Source organism: Bidens hawaiensis, unplaced genomic scaffold (assembly GCF_021521415.1).
Source record: "Bidens hawaiensis isolate Kalapana, Puna unplaced genomic scaffold, B.hawaiensis_p1.1 tig00027761_1, whole genome shotgun sequence".
Taxonomy (NCBI): Eukaryota; Viridiplantae; Streptophyta; class Magnoliopsida; order Asterales; family Asteraceae; genus Bidens; species Bidens hawaiensis.
In genome coordinates this window covers 107,650-123,033 of record NW_027505105.1, presented here as the reverse complement: position 1 = coordinate 123,033, position 15,384 = coordinate 107,650, and the positions used below count along the sequence as shown (strand labels likewise).

The following is a 15,384-nucleotide window of genomic DNA, read 5'->3' as shown; positions in this document are numbered from 1 at the left end:
CTTGTGGCATTAGTAGGGTGGGGCGGTGTTTCTTGCAACGCCGAGGGGCTACGCCTATGTGGTTTTTAAGCTTGTCCACACTTCTAAATTAATAAGTAATATTTTTTAAAAAAATAATATAAAATTATATAATTATTGATTTTTGGTGGAAAGCCAATCCAGTTTTATAAGAAGCCCATGACTGACAGGCTGGAAGCCTTGAACACCTGGCTGCTGATGTGCATATACTTGTGGATTTGTTGCAACTGCCCTTCAAGTTTATCCTTTATTTTTAATTTTTAATTTATACTCGTCAACCATATCACATACATGCATGCACACGCGTAAATATACACACACGGTTACTTATGTGACCAACGTACTACATATATATATATATATATACCTTAAAAAGTATGACTACTTCAGCCTCTATTAGTTTTCTGTCTTAACCTCTTGTTGATAAACTCTTCGACGTAAATTACATGTATTGATGGTACCTCCTGAGTTTCCTCTAACGGATTTTCTATGAACCTAACATATATAGGTCTACTGAATATGAAAAGTTTAAGTGATTTTAAAAAATTATTAACATTAACAAATTACTAATATAAATATAAAAAGAAAACAATAGTGTCACTATCTCACAAGCCACTTTTATGTACTTCATAACAAAGACAAAAACGTTTGACAAGTTGTTTCAAATATACTAATTAAATAAATTATTTAAGTTTTACATTGTATCCTTGATCATTAAACTACGTTAATTACGAGATTATAGCTCCATGCCTCCTTACGGTATGTTTGACACTTTATTATTTTTATTATTTTATATCTAATTTTAAGTCAAAGCCAAAAGGGACGATTTTAATTTTTAAGTATATGCTCTTAAATGTTGAGCATAAATGCCGTTCAAAACTTTTTTGAGCATAAATGATTTTTGGGAGAGGCATCTTCAATGGAATTTATTTAAAATAAAGATCCAATTAAGTAGGCCAATAAACAAATCGAACGAGCACGAACATTTAAATACTTAATCGAACAGATATTTATGTTTATGTTCGTTTGTTTAAGAAATAAGCATATTCATGTTCGTTTGCTTATAATCTAAACGAATAATTCACGAACACAAACAAACATAAATGTACATAACTTAACATAAATGAACATATATGATAACTTTAATTTGAGATTAGTTAACATGCCTACAATCAGTGTTGCAAACATCCAGACTAGGCACAGATTGATCCCTGATTAATCGCTAGTCCCCACTTTATTGATTAATTTCGGGCTAGTCGGGCAGTTAATCGGTCAATGGTCAAATCCGACCAAAATCAACGGTTTTCGATGAGATCCCAACCAAAATCAGCAATATACTAGCAAAAACCAGCAGTTTTCTGCTAGATTCCGGCCAAAATATGTCTGTGTATATATAAAACTAAAAATTACAAATAAAAATGTGTGCGTGCGTATATTAAAACTGAAAATTATACATTAAAGTCCGATCCGATTAATCCCGGTTAATCACTAGTCTCCACCTCACTGCCCGACTAACGACTAGCGACTTTTACAACACTGCCTACGATTAAGGGTTTAAAGGTTTTCTTTTTCTTTGTAAGATTTCACATATTTCTTGTGTTTTATAAACTTAACAAATTGACTAATTGAGGATTGTTTTCCAAAAGCCAAATAATATATAAGAATCCATAAAAAGGTAAAAAAGGAGGTTGGGTGGTCCAAAGCAGCTGGCAAGAAAAATGATATTTAGAGAGATTTCATCATCAAAAATGGCATATCTTCTTCTAGTTGTAGATAGTAGATATACCTTATTGACGCGTCAATCTTTTTAATATCCCACTAACGTATCAACTTCGTTGAAGCTCACATGCTTAACTTTTGTTTCTTTTTTTCTTATTCTTAAGGTTGCATACTATATTTATTAATGTTTATGAAAGTGTGTTTGTTAAACTTATCAAAATAATTGTATCAATTGCACCCTATAGGAGTATAGGGCCTAAACAACATATCTAGTCTTGTATACGAATCAAAATTTTAGTAAAGTCATAAATAAACCTTTTGTGAATTGTTTGACTGAAAGTTTGTTTGTACATAATTGTTTATTTTATATACAAATGGGCATGAACACCGAGCACGCATCTTTTTTTTTCAGTTTTAATTATGAATATTCGTTCATTATGCTTGTTTATGTTGTTGCTTCAAGTAATTATAATCGTATAATTTAAATGTTTTCTACAAAGAATAAGTTATTTTATGTGAAAACAAAGTATGAAAATTTGTGTGTTAAATCAAACCATATGAATCCCTTTATATCGTAGTTGATCCACCACAAGTCCACAACGTCTTAGTTAGTGATTGATTGGTGACAGTCATAGATAGCTATTGGTTGTTACAGCAGTGAAAAGTTTAATAAACAACTCTATTAATTGTAAATAAGTTGCATAATTTTTATTATTATTATTTATTTATTTATTTTGTCTTTTAAGCTTATTTTACTACTAATATTCAGTTGTCTCTAGTAATGAGTTACAATTTTACACTAGTTATCAATTTATTTTAAAGATCAATTTTATGCAACTTTTATCCATGAATATAATTTCGAAGCATTTCCATTGAGGCATCTACAAGGCAAGAAGAGCCCAATCAACGCAAACACGACCAAGTGCATTAGTCAACATACTACCACATTCATTTACTCTGTCACCTTGAACAAGATTACGAACCGAAACATATTTATTTAGCTCAAACACAACCAAGTGCGTTAGTCAAGTCAACACACTTTCACTTGAGATTCATTCACACATTAACCATCATACATCCTTGTAAGCATTGGCACCACATATATAATTTAGATATCAACAAAATTACAAGTCCTATTATGTTATCTCCTCTTCATGTTGTTTAGTAGTCAGTTAATGAATCCATATAGAGACTACTTTTGAACTGGTTAAAGATAGAATGTGTTTGTTTACCAAAAAGATGTCTTTTAACGGTTAATAAAGCCTCTCAATGTGTTAGTTTAAGAGTCTGAACTATTCAAATACTATCTCTTAATCAGTCAGACCTCTTAACGGTTCAATACAATATTGTCAAACAACCCCTACTATGTATATTAGATTAATTTTGAACACCTGAATTGATTTGTAGTTGTACTAACTTATTCATATTCCTTTAATCACATCATGATTAAATCATTTTAACCAAGTGTACATATTATGTATGATTTCTATCAATGTTAGTCAAAAGCTTCAAGTTTATATTATATACTTAGATATAGAAATCTTCATTTAAACAAAGAACTACATTAACTATATATATATTCTTTTAAACATGATAAAGAAATCAGTCTTTTAATCGTCTTTCATTCTCTCATGTTAAATATGATTGTTTTCCTTTATTGGTTAAAAAAATAATTAAATAACTTTAATGTGAAATTGGTCGTGGATGCATCAAATTACCCGTGGGGAAATTGAACAGTTGCAACCAAGCTCCACCGCCCCCACCACACTAAATTCATATATTGCCCAAAAGTTTACTTTCTTTTACTTTTTAATATTGTTATTGTTTTAGAAACGATTACTCTATAAAATAATAGATAAGTTTTGAAATTGTTTTAATCAAATTACTCATAAAATATTTTGTTTTAATTAGGTCACTAAAATTTTATATTTGTTTAAATCCTATATATTTTACTTGTACAGCAGATAATCTAAGTTTCTTTTTTAAATAGTTTGAAATTGTATAACATTTTTTTAAAAATAAAAAAATTAGTAAAAATTGAAAAAATAATTTTTTAAATTGCGAAAAATTGCAAAAAAAAAATTTGGAAATTGAAAAAAAAAATTATGAAAAATTGCGCAAAAAATTACAATATACTTTAATATGTTTCTATTTTTTTTTTGTTACTTTTGTATCGAAACAATTAATAATTCTACTATTAAGTATTTTAATATCACTTAACTATCTTTTTGATTTTTTTTTTTTTGCCATTTTTCGCAATTTAAAAATTATTTTTCTTAATTTTTACTAATTTTTAAAATTTTAAAAAAATATTTTGCAATGTCAAACAATTTAAAATTAAAAAAAAAATAAAAAAAACAGACAACCTGCTATCTTGCTTCAAAGTTAGACTTGGGCGTTCCCCTAAAAAATCATACCGTCGAGGCGTCGACTACCACTTTTATACATTAGTTACATCGTTCTTATAGTTTTATACTTAAAACGAGTTTGGAATTAACCTCTTAACCGAAGATTTCTATTTCTTTACCAAATTGAAAACGAAATTTTACTTAAAAAGGGAATAAGGACAAGAGTTATCGTCCCATTTTATTTGTGCGTGTATATATCTAAATATAAGAAAAAAAATTGTGGTCAATAACCCGTTTGGGCATCGTAATCATATTAACATATCGCATTCTTTTTAAGGTCCTCGTGGTGGAGGCCCGCCTATCACCATTCACCACCACCATTCTATATTTTAAAATTTAAACCAGACCAAGTCAGATCGAAAAAAATTGTTAATGTTGACGTTTTGTTACAAGTTAATGTATCGGGTATGAATGTATTGAGCAATCATGGGTGAATTATAAGAAACCCGATCAAAACATTGATGATTGTCTTCGTTTACTGATAGATTGGTTTTTTAGATTAATATGTCTGGTTAAGCTGATAAACTGTCTAAGCTATCAATGTTAGTTATACAAGGACATCGTATGTTTCATAATAGGGTTGTTCACGAGTCAAGCCGGCTTAACTTGGCTCTAATTTAAAACTGAGCTAAAATCTCGAGGTAGACCTTGGCTCAACTGAAAAATAAAGTTTACCCACTTTCGCTTAGTTATACTGTTAACGAAAAACATTGACGTGAAGTAAGCAAGCTAATCATGGAGAGTTGAGTTTAAAAAAACTAAAAGTCTCATGTATATAAGAGTATCGTGAGCTCGTGACTGTGTGGAGTTGAGCTCTTTAACATGCCTGGGTCTCGCGAATGTCTTTTCTAGACGTTAAGTAACATCCTTCTATGGGTGTCTTATTACTTACGTGAGCGTATAAATATATAAGTCAAGACATATACATTGTATATGTTATATGGCTAGTAATTTATATAGGCACAATATACACGACGTATATATTATCTGGTGTATATGTTTATACGCTCACAACTTATAAGTTATGAGTTGTATAGTCATATAAAATTAATTCATGCTTAAAACAAGTATATATCTACTTCTAATATGAAGTTTATACTGCAATCTTTTGAATTTATGACAATATATTTAGCTATTTATCTCAAAACTTAATTGGGGATCTCAAAAATAATAAATGTATTTATGGTGTGACTTGGAATATGTGTTTTCTAATTTGTTTTTTTATTTTATTAAAAAAAGAATTGCAACTTCCCCAAGTGCCACCTAGAACTCGAATGATGTAAATTGTCGAACACGGAGTTGCCACGTCAAATAGCTTTCGGTGCCTTGCTGTCATTGCCAAGCTGTCACACACTCATTTTCACTTTCCACGTGGCAATTAGAGGGTCCCTTCAACATAGTTACCTGATTTCCTATATATTCTTTTTTTTTTTTAACTTTAAACACCGGTTTATACAAGATGGTAATACTGGTTATACTAGTTGCCGCTTACTAATCCGATACGTTTTAGTCTGGTAAACTGGATGAACGCTTTATAATTGACTTTTTGCGGCTCGTCCATGAATCAGCTGTCTCCTATATTTAAATTTTAACCTGTCTTTAATCAATTACCATCGACCTTCGATCAATTTACCATCAAATCGAATTGTTTTCAATATTTTGCCATCAAGCAACTTTGGATTATTTGTTTTTATCAATTTACCATCAAATCGAATTGTTTTCAATATTGCCATCAAGCAACTTTTGAATTATTATTTTATTATGAAATCATGATTATTTTTTAGTTGAAAGCTGTATTTTTATGAAATTTAACTTGTCGCCCGATTGAACCACCCGGTACAGCTAGTTATATCATTTTATAAGCCTAACCCATCACAGTTAAAAAACCAATTTTTAAAACATTGTTTTTACACGTAAACGAGTTAGAAAGTCTAAATGTTCAGATTTAATGTAATTTCATGACAATTACAAGATAAATATAGCTAACGTATATATATATACTCTCTAATAAAAGTATATAATGTTTTGACACCTGTCACTCTCACAGTAATCCTTGCATTTAAAACCAACTAAATCTCTAAAATCATTTATTACCATTTATTTGTTAATTAATAACAATTAAATACTAATTTGAATAATGCAAATAACTACAAAAATATCTAGATTGTTTTAAATGCTATTGTACAACGGTTGTCTCTTAACATGCATGATAATTTATTTTTTTTGTATTTTGCTTAATAATTAAATATTACTTTTTTCATCAATTACCCGTGTATTGCACGGGTCTCAAGCTAGTATAATATAAACTTGTCATTAAATCGCAAGAATTACATAACACCTAGCAATAAGTTATATATATTTTTTCTTGACATTAAATTATATCTTAACACTTAATGTTCGTTTCATATATTCCCTAAGTTTAATTAAAAAAAAACAAATTCAAATTATTTTATTATAACTAACTTTTGTTTAACTTTGATTGTCACATTATCAAAAAAAAGTCATACCTTACATGATATGAAATGACATGAGTTAACCTATTATACAAGTTTGGTTGATAAAAATTAATGATAAACAAAACTAAAAATTAAAAAATATTTATTGCTAAAATTTTAGCATATAAAATTGGTTACAATTTGAAGCAATTATCCGTTTCAATATAGAAATGATCATAAAAATTAAATATAATAATGTGCACAAATAGACAAATAGACATTTTGGACAACTAGCAAACCACCTCCTTATACTTCTATGTATTGGCAAATGTTGCACACATTTGTTAATACGTTTCTTAAACCACCCTCAACGTTATCAAGGTTAAATATTTAACGGTCTAAACAAGTCGGGTCTGGCTCGTTTTAACTTACAAGAGCTTGAGCTCGTGAGTTTTTTTTCAGGCTCGGACTAGGATCGTTTATCATTTATTTATTAGTTTATAAAAGTTTTTATTTATTTTTATATTTTATGAGAAAAATCTTAAACGAGCAATTATTTTAATATGCTATGAGAAAAATCTTAAACGAGCATTAGCTCAGCACGAGTAGTACCTTAAACGAGCTAAAACTTAGATCAAGTCGACTATACAATATAAAATTAATACATTAAAGTCTAAAACAGGTAAAGGTTAAAAATATACAGGGCTCAAACTCGGTTTAAATAACTAAATGAGATTCATTTGAGGCTTGGGCTCGAAATAGCCTGACTCGTTTCAAGCTTTTATCAATCTAAGCTCGAGTAACTCATGAGCAGTTTGGCTGTTTACATCACTACTTTTAAACATTTAAAATTTAATTTAATGTAACTAAATCCAAAAAATATTAAATTATAGTAATACATAATTTCATAACTAAACATGTGTCCTATATCACATGTTTTCAACCACGACACACATGTTTCACCCATGCTTTTGACATTTTGCACCTAGAAAATCTATTATCATTTTCATGTAATAGTCATTATCACACTTTCTTGTAATAAATCCACATCAAATGTTAATTCTAAGTCACACATCACACACATATAGCCCTTAAAAAGCAACCGTTAAATAACTACCAACTAATAAAATAATCTTTTAAATTTTATTAAAAGTGATTATATGTGAAAAAAGTAATAAAATCACAGCACCATAACAAGTTAAATAATAAATAATCAATCACTAAAAACATGACTGTTATGTCATAATAGTCATTACTCATTCGCCCCTCAAGATCAACTTCTTAAACTCTCTAATCGAGTCAAGCTAAAGCTTGTATTGTACAATAAGCGCCCCGTGCCTACGGATGTAAACAAGTTAAGTTGCTTGTGAGCTAATCAAGATCAACTCGTTAAAAAACTTGAATCAAGCCGAGCTTAAACGAGCTTGAGTCTTTTACGAAAGCTCATTTAATAAACGAGCTCAAACCACATCACGAGGCTAAACAAGCTTGTTATTTATTTGAATTTTACTAGTAATAAAAGTAATTAAAAACATATATGAATTATATTTAAAACCTATAACTATAAACATACGTGTAAAAAATATAAAAATAAAATAATTAAATAAAAAACAAGCCAATCCCGGACTGAGTTCAAGCTTGACAAACTAGTCACAAGCATCGACAAACTAGTCACAAACATCTTTTGGCTCGTTTATACCCTAAGTTTAACTAGGTTGACGAACCTAAACAACCATATTATTTAAACAATTATACGATAAGAAAATATAAGCTAAACCCAAACGAGTTTGAAAAACTACTAACCAGTCAGTCACATTTAATCATACTCGCTTAGATCTTAGCCGTTAACAAATTACAAACTAATGTAACTAGAGGGGTGTAATCTTACAACTACTAAAATTAACGCCGGTAAACCTGCCGGCTTTCGGAGTGTGAGTCAATAAATAATCCACCCCACAATTAAAGTCATTTTCATTTTCTGTCGTGGGGTTTGAGCTGTGATTTAGCTAGCTGTCTTCTTATTCTCACTCTCCTTCAAAATCCCCCACTGTCATCTCAAAACCCTCCTCATTCTTCCATTTTCCCAAATACCTTTTCACACCTCTGCTGTGCTAGATGTCTAATTATATCTAACAGAATGAAGAAATATACCATAATATCTTTTCCTTTTATTACTGCTATTGCATTACTTGCACTTATTGGCAATGCAAGCTCGATCTCTTTCTCTGTTGCCGGTGGTGGCCTGACGGACACTTACATCCGGCAGCGGCAGCTTTTGTATTACCGAGACGAGTTCGGTGACCGAGGGGAGAATGTGACGGTGGATCCGTCACTCGTCTTCGAAAACCCTCGGTTGAGAATTGCTTACATTGCTTTACAAGCATGGAAGCAAGCAATTCTCTCAGATCCAACCAATCTGACTGCTGACTGGGTTGGATCTGACGTGTGCGGGTACACAGGCGTGTTCTGTGCACCCGCACCCAGCAACAGTTCAGAGAGAACTGTTGCTGGGATTGACCTCAACCATGGGGATATCGCAGGGTACTTGCCCGAAGAGCTCGGTCTTCTCACCGATCTCGCGTTGTTTCATATCAATTCGAATCGGTTTTGCGGGACGGTACCGAAGAAGTTTAAGAATTTGAGGATTCTTTTTGAGCTTGATATTAGTAACAATAGGTTTGCTGGGGGTTTCCCTTATGTCGTGTTGAAATTGCCCAAATTAAAGTTTTTAGATCTCCGGTTTAACGAGTTCGAAGGCAATGTGCCTAAAGAGCTCTTTGATAAGGACTTGGATGCTATTTTTATTAACCATAACCGGTTCAGGTTTGAATTACCGGATAATTTCGGTAATTCGCCTGTTTCGGTTATTGTTTTGGCAAATAATAGATTTCATGGGTGTCTGCCCGCGAGTATTGGGAACATGTCGGATACGCTGAACGAGATTATCATGATGAACAATGGTTTACGCTCGTGTGTGCCCGATGAAATCGGGCTATTGGGTAATGTGACTGTGTTTGATGTGAGTTTTAACGAGTTGATGGGGCCGTTGCCGGAGAGTATTTCGGGTTTGGTTAGTGTGGAACAGTTGAATGTGGCTCATAATTTTTTGACAGGAAGGATTCCGGAGAGTGTGTGTCGGTTGCCGCGGCTGGAGAATTTTACTTATTCGGATAATTTCTTCACCGGGGAGCCGCCTTCGTGTTTGAATGTCGAGGTGTTTGATGATAAGAGGAATTGTTTGCCGAATAGACCAGCGCAGAGGTCTGCGAAACAGTGTAGGATGATTCAGAGTAAGAAGATACATTGTGGTGCCTTTAAATGTGCTCGTTTTAATCCGACGCCTTTGCCGTCGCCTTCACCACCGCCTCCTGTTGTTACCCCATCGCCCCCTCCTCCGGTTTATTCGCCTCCTTCACCGCCACCACCACCGCCTCCTGTTTACTCACCACCACCACCGCCATCGCCTCCACCACCAGTTTACTCACCACCACCGCCTCCACCGTCGCCTCCACCACCAGTTTACTCACCACCACCGCCTCCCCCATCGCCCCCACCGCCTTCGCCTCCACCACCGCCTCCACCGTCGCCCCCACCGCCTTCGCCTCCACCACCGCCTCCACCGTCGCCCCCACCGCCTTCGCCTCCACCACCGTCTCCCCCGCCACCTGTTTACTCGCCACCGCCTCCACCACCATCACCGCCTCCGCTCGTAAACCCGCCTTATTGCGTAAGACCGTCACCGCCACCCACAAATTCCCCACCACCACCCGCGCCTTACCACTATAATTCACCCCCACCACCACACTCACCGCCTCCGCCCCACTCGCCTCCCCCACCGCACTCACCACCGCCCCCACCGCACTCACCGCCTCCACCTCCATATATATACCCATCACCCCCACCGCCATCGCCTCACTCCCCACCACCCCCAGTCCACTCCCCACCGCCACCATCACCACCACCTTGTATAGAACCACCGCCACCGCCCCCACCGCCTTGCATCGAATACACACCACCACCAGTCCATTACTCTCCACCGCCACCCGTAATATACACCAGCCCACCGCCTCCAGCACCCGCGTATGCTGGCCCACTACCACCGGTAGTCGGGGTATCGTACGCCTCGCCTCCGCCCCCACCCTTTTATTGATTCTTTTGACATAATCCCGGTACTCAAAACAAGCCCTGCAATCAACACCACCAATTGTCACAACATTCATCACTATGCTGAGTGATGAATAAAACATCAAGAATAGATTTTTGTGGGCAAAAAAAAAAAAAGAGGTAAAAGGAGGATTCTTTCCCCCAAATATTTATTTTAAAAATTGTTATGGGATTTGAAAATAAATTTGCCAGAGAAAATTGTAGGTTGCAGACAAGTTTTTATTATTATGTATAGACATGATCATCATCATCATCAAGTTTGTTCTGGTTTTTATTTGTTATTATCATATTTTTGGTTTTACTTTTTTAGTATAATTATCAACATATTTATTGTATTGATTGTCATCATCATGTTGTTGTGGCTTTTGGTCATTTGGTGTTTGGGTTGACTTTAAACTTGTTGATGTTTGACTGAAATAAGTCATTGGATTTGATTGATGGTGTGTTGAAAAGTTTTATGTTTGTAAGGCTGAGGGGTGTGGGGCTTCAACGGGGGCGCGAGAGCCCCTGAACCACACCACCGGGGCGCGAGAGGGGCGCGAGCACGAAAAACAAAGCAGGCGCAAGCCTGTTATCGGGACCAAGTTGGCGTAAAGGGACATTGGGAAGGGAGAAAGAGCCGTTGGACATGATAAATGAGCCGTTGGGCTCTTACTTAATAAAAAAAAAAAGTTTTTTCTTCCTATATATAACCCATTTCACATAAAACAATTACCACAACTTCAAAAAAAAACCCAAAATCAACCCATCTTCCAAACTTTTTTTTAAAAACATGGCTGGAAATTGATACCCAAACCTAGATTCAGATTATATTGACGACGATTTATGGTCGTCACCGCACCAACCGATGTTTTATTCGGAGCCGCAACAATCATCCGGCTTTCAACCATCCAACATACAACCGTCTCCTAACTTTGTTGGACTTCCTTACTAGAGACTTCAGTAACCTAAATCCGGTCGATCAAATGCTAATGGAAAAGCAAAAGGAACGTATCCGGAAGAGGTTGATCGAAGAAGACCAAGCCGAAGAATAAGAATAATGTTTTTTTTAGTACTTTTATTTTTATATTATTTTTAGATATTAATGTGTTTTTTCATTAATGTGTGTTTTTTTTAATAATTTATGACTTTTTTTAATAATACGTTTTTTGAATATAAAAAAAAAAAAAAAAAAATCCGCTGGAGCCCCTGCTGGAGCCCCTCCACACCAGGGCCAGGGGCTCCAACGGGGGCTCCAACACCCCCATTCTTAGATACTTCGTATAATAACCCGGAATGCTTCTAAGATAGTAATAGTCTAATAACTCTAAAATTTTAGAAATTGTATACGAATACTTATATTTGAGTTTTGATATTTTTTCTTATGTTTCAATTAGAATCTATTACGAGGAAACAATTAATAATTTAAATAAAGTACGTCACATAGAAACATGAATATAATCAAATATTCGATCGGCACGTGTTTTATTCCACACCAAGATAATTTGAATGCCTTGACTTAATCTTTTCCTATTAATAAGTCTAAATTGTGTCAACAAACTAGTCTAAAAATCTGGATGACGAAACCTTTAATTCAAAGTTCTAATCGGCAATATATATTCCTATAAAAACTCTCCTTGCTCATAATAACCGCACAACCTCCATCCATTGATGCGCTAGCAAGAAACCATCGCCTGATCACTACCACCAACGCCCGCTGCAAGTCAGACACCAACGCCGTTTTCGTTAGTTTGCATTTAGGTAAACTCCAAACTCTTTTGATTTCTTGTTAAGGATTGTTTCAAGGTATTGTTGGCTATAAATTCGACATCGATTATTAACGCTAATTCTATCACAGTTTCAGCGGCATAAGCCGTGCACTGCCACTCGTTTCTGGTTCCCTCAAGCACCGACCACCGTTCTCCCTCCACGAGTAAGTCACCATCCGCACCACGTACCACCACTGTTTAAGTTCCGCCTTCGATTTGTTCTGTTGAGAGAAACCGATTTTGTCACTGTCACTTTTACGTACATCACCGACTTGTTTCGACAACTAAGGTAACCGTCCGCACCTTTTCTTCTATTTCGTACCCCTAGTTAAGTTCTTCGGATGTAGGCCTATGATCGTTGATTTGTTCCGGCGATAGAAAACATTGTTTGATCGGAAACTTGTTATTGAAAACACATGCATGAGGAAAATAGTTTATGTGTGTTCGTTACTTGTTGTTGCTTGCTAAATGACTAGTTCCAGATTAACAATTAAATAGGTTGTAGTGTTCATGTGCATGTTAGTGTACATTGGCTAAAGTCAACTGAAGCACCTCTACGTAGAACTTTAAATCAAGTTTTGAAAATTGGATATTTTTAATAATAAATTAAACTTGAAAGTCTTTGTGATTATAAGTAAATAAATAAATAATATTTCAAGTCTAGTACTTTATTCTCTTATAATGAAGTGGAGATTTAAAATTCAACATTTACTTATTGATATTTATTTTTGGAAGCTTTAATAATCTTAAATAACTACTTAGATCGATAAGCATACGACCAAACATGTTTTATGGATTCTTAAAAGAGTCCACCCAGGAAAAATCAACGAATCATGAGTCGTAATGTATGTTCGTATATCTAAATTAAAATGTAAATAAACCATAGGTCCTTATAATTTTTGGAGTCGAGCCAATTTGGTTATTTTTGCTTAACAACTAAGGTACGGATTCTGTTTTTGTTTCCTTTTAGTATTATTTATACTCCGTTACTTTGTTGTACGGATTCTGTTTCCTGTTACTTCGTAGTACGGATTCTGTTTTTGTTTGCTCTTAGTATTATTTATATTCCGTTATTTTGTAGTACGGTTTCCGTTTACTTTTAGTCGTAGTATATTAACTCTATTTCGTTACTTCATAGTACGGATTCTGTTTCTTGTTACTTCATAGTACGGTTTATGTTTTTGTTACTCTTAGTATTAATTATAGTCTGTTACTTTGTTGTACGGTTTCTGGTTTCTTTCTCTAATAGTATTAATTATATTCCGTTACTTCGTAGTGCGGCTTTTGTTCTCGTTTACTAATAGAATTGAATCTATTCCGTTACTTTGTAGTACGGATTTTCGTTACGCGTCAGTTATATTTTGAGTTCAGTTATATTATATAATATATTTTTGTAGCATGCAATAGATTATTTATTTTGTACTCTTTATTGCATGTTTCGGTTTGAATATGTTTAGTTATATGGTGTTATCTTTTGTACTCTATCACCGAGCATGTCTGAAATGTCGTATGGGCGTCAACGGCATGCACTTATCGTGACAGTGCGTAATAAAAGTTTACGGCGTCTCTAGCTTGTGCTTTCGTAGCACATTGGCCACTTAGAGGCGTATAGATCGATCTTAGCTCCGACTCCTGACTCCTGACTCCTGACATGGCACTTATCGTGACAGTGCGTAATCAAAGTTCACGGCGTCTCTGAAAGTACTCATGTAGTACCTTGGCCACTTAGAGGCGTATAGATCGATCTTAGCTCCGACTCCTGACTCCTGACTCCTGACTTCTGTTTGAGATGGAACAATGTGTGCACGCCACCCACACCGTCTCCTTGGTGCATGGACTAGCTAGCTGTGTACCCCTCTGTTTAGGCTCTGGGTGTTTCCGTATTACACGACCTATTTATTTTAACATCATCGTCGTGTATTTTAGTAATTATATTTTGTTTCGCTATATTTCTGGTCTGTTTTGATATGTGTATATGCATTTGATTAAATTTGAGTATATTCAGATTACGTCCCGATCGTGTATCGGATTATGTTTCGCATTTAATTATAGTTCGGTCTAAAACGTGGTTTTATATCCGCAATAGTTTCAGTTTTATTTCAGTATGTGTTTTGTCATATGTATGCCTTTACCTGCACTATTGTTCTCTCCGTTACTGGGCAATTTTTGGCTCAGCCGTATTTTCTTGTTTGTGTCTGTCTTATTTGCTAACAGGTAATTCGGGAAATCGGGGAGATCAGTGATGAGAGAGAATAATGAAGTTCAAGTTTTTAAAAGTTAATTCATTTTGGTTTAATAATGTGACTTAGGTTGATTTGATATCTGTAATAGTGACACGTCAGCCTGTTCCGGGTTGGAGTGTTACAGTTATGGTATCAGAGCTAAGGCTCTTTCCTGTAGAAAACTTAAACCTTAAAATCAGACTTGTGAGATAATGGGTAGACGCTGGGTTAGGATTACTTTCTTTTCAATTTTCTTGCTCATGATTTTGTGATTTTAAATTTAAGGGTACAAGATCGCTCTAATATTGACCGTACGTTGACATTTATTTCACTTAATGACTTTCTCGTTTATAATAAGTTAAGTGCTTCTACCGCTGTTTTCGCTTACTCTCTACCAAAGAAAACAATAACTTCCGAAGACAATGTTCAACACAGTTGATGAGATCATGATTTGAGTTACTCCTCTATGCCCCATTCAGACTTTGCTATTACATATGACATCAGACGTTTCCGAAACACTTATACTTTTGAATAGATGCGACACTCAGTATTAGTAAGCACGCATAAGATTTTGGACGTCGTTTCTTAATTAGTTTTTCATCACGTCTATTTTTATAAAAAAGGTTAACCATGTTTTAAGATGCATAATGGAAGGACAGTTAGGACGCGG

At 34.6% G+C, this 15,384-nt stretch overlaps 1 pseudogene; it reads left to right on the top strand.

The window, feature by feature from the left end:
* The first annotated feature begins 8,717 nt into the window (after positions 1 to 8,717).
* Positions 8,718 to 10,730, top strand: LOC143610761 (leucine-rich repeat extensin-like protein 4 pseudogene; annotated as a pseudogene).
* The last annotated feature ends 4,654 nt before the right edge of the window (positions 10,731 to 15,384 follow it).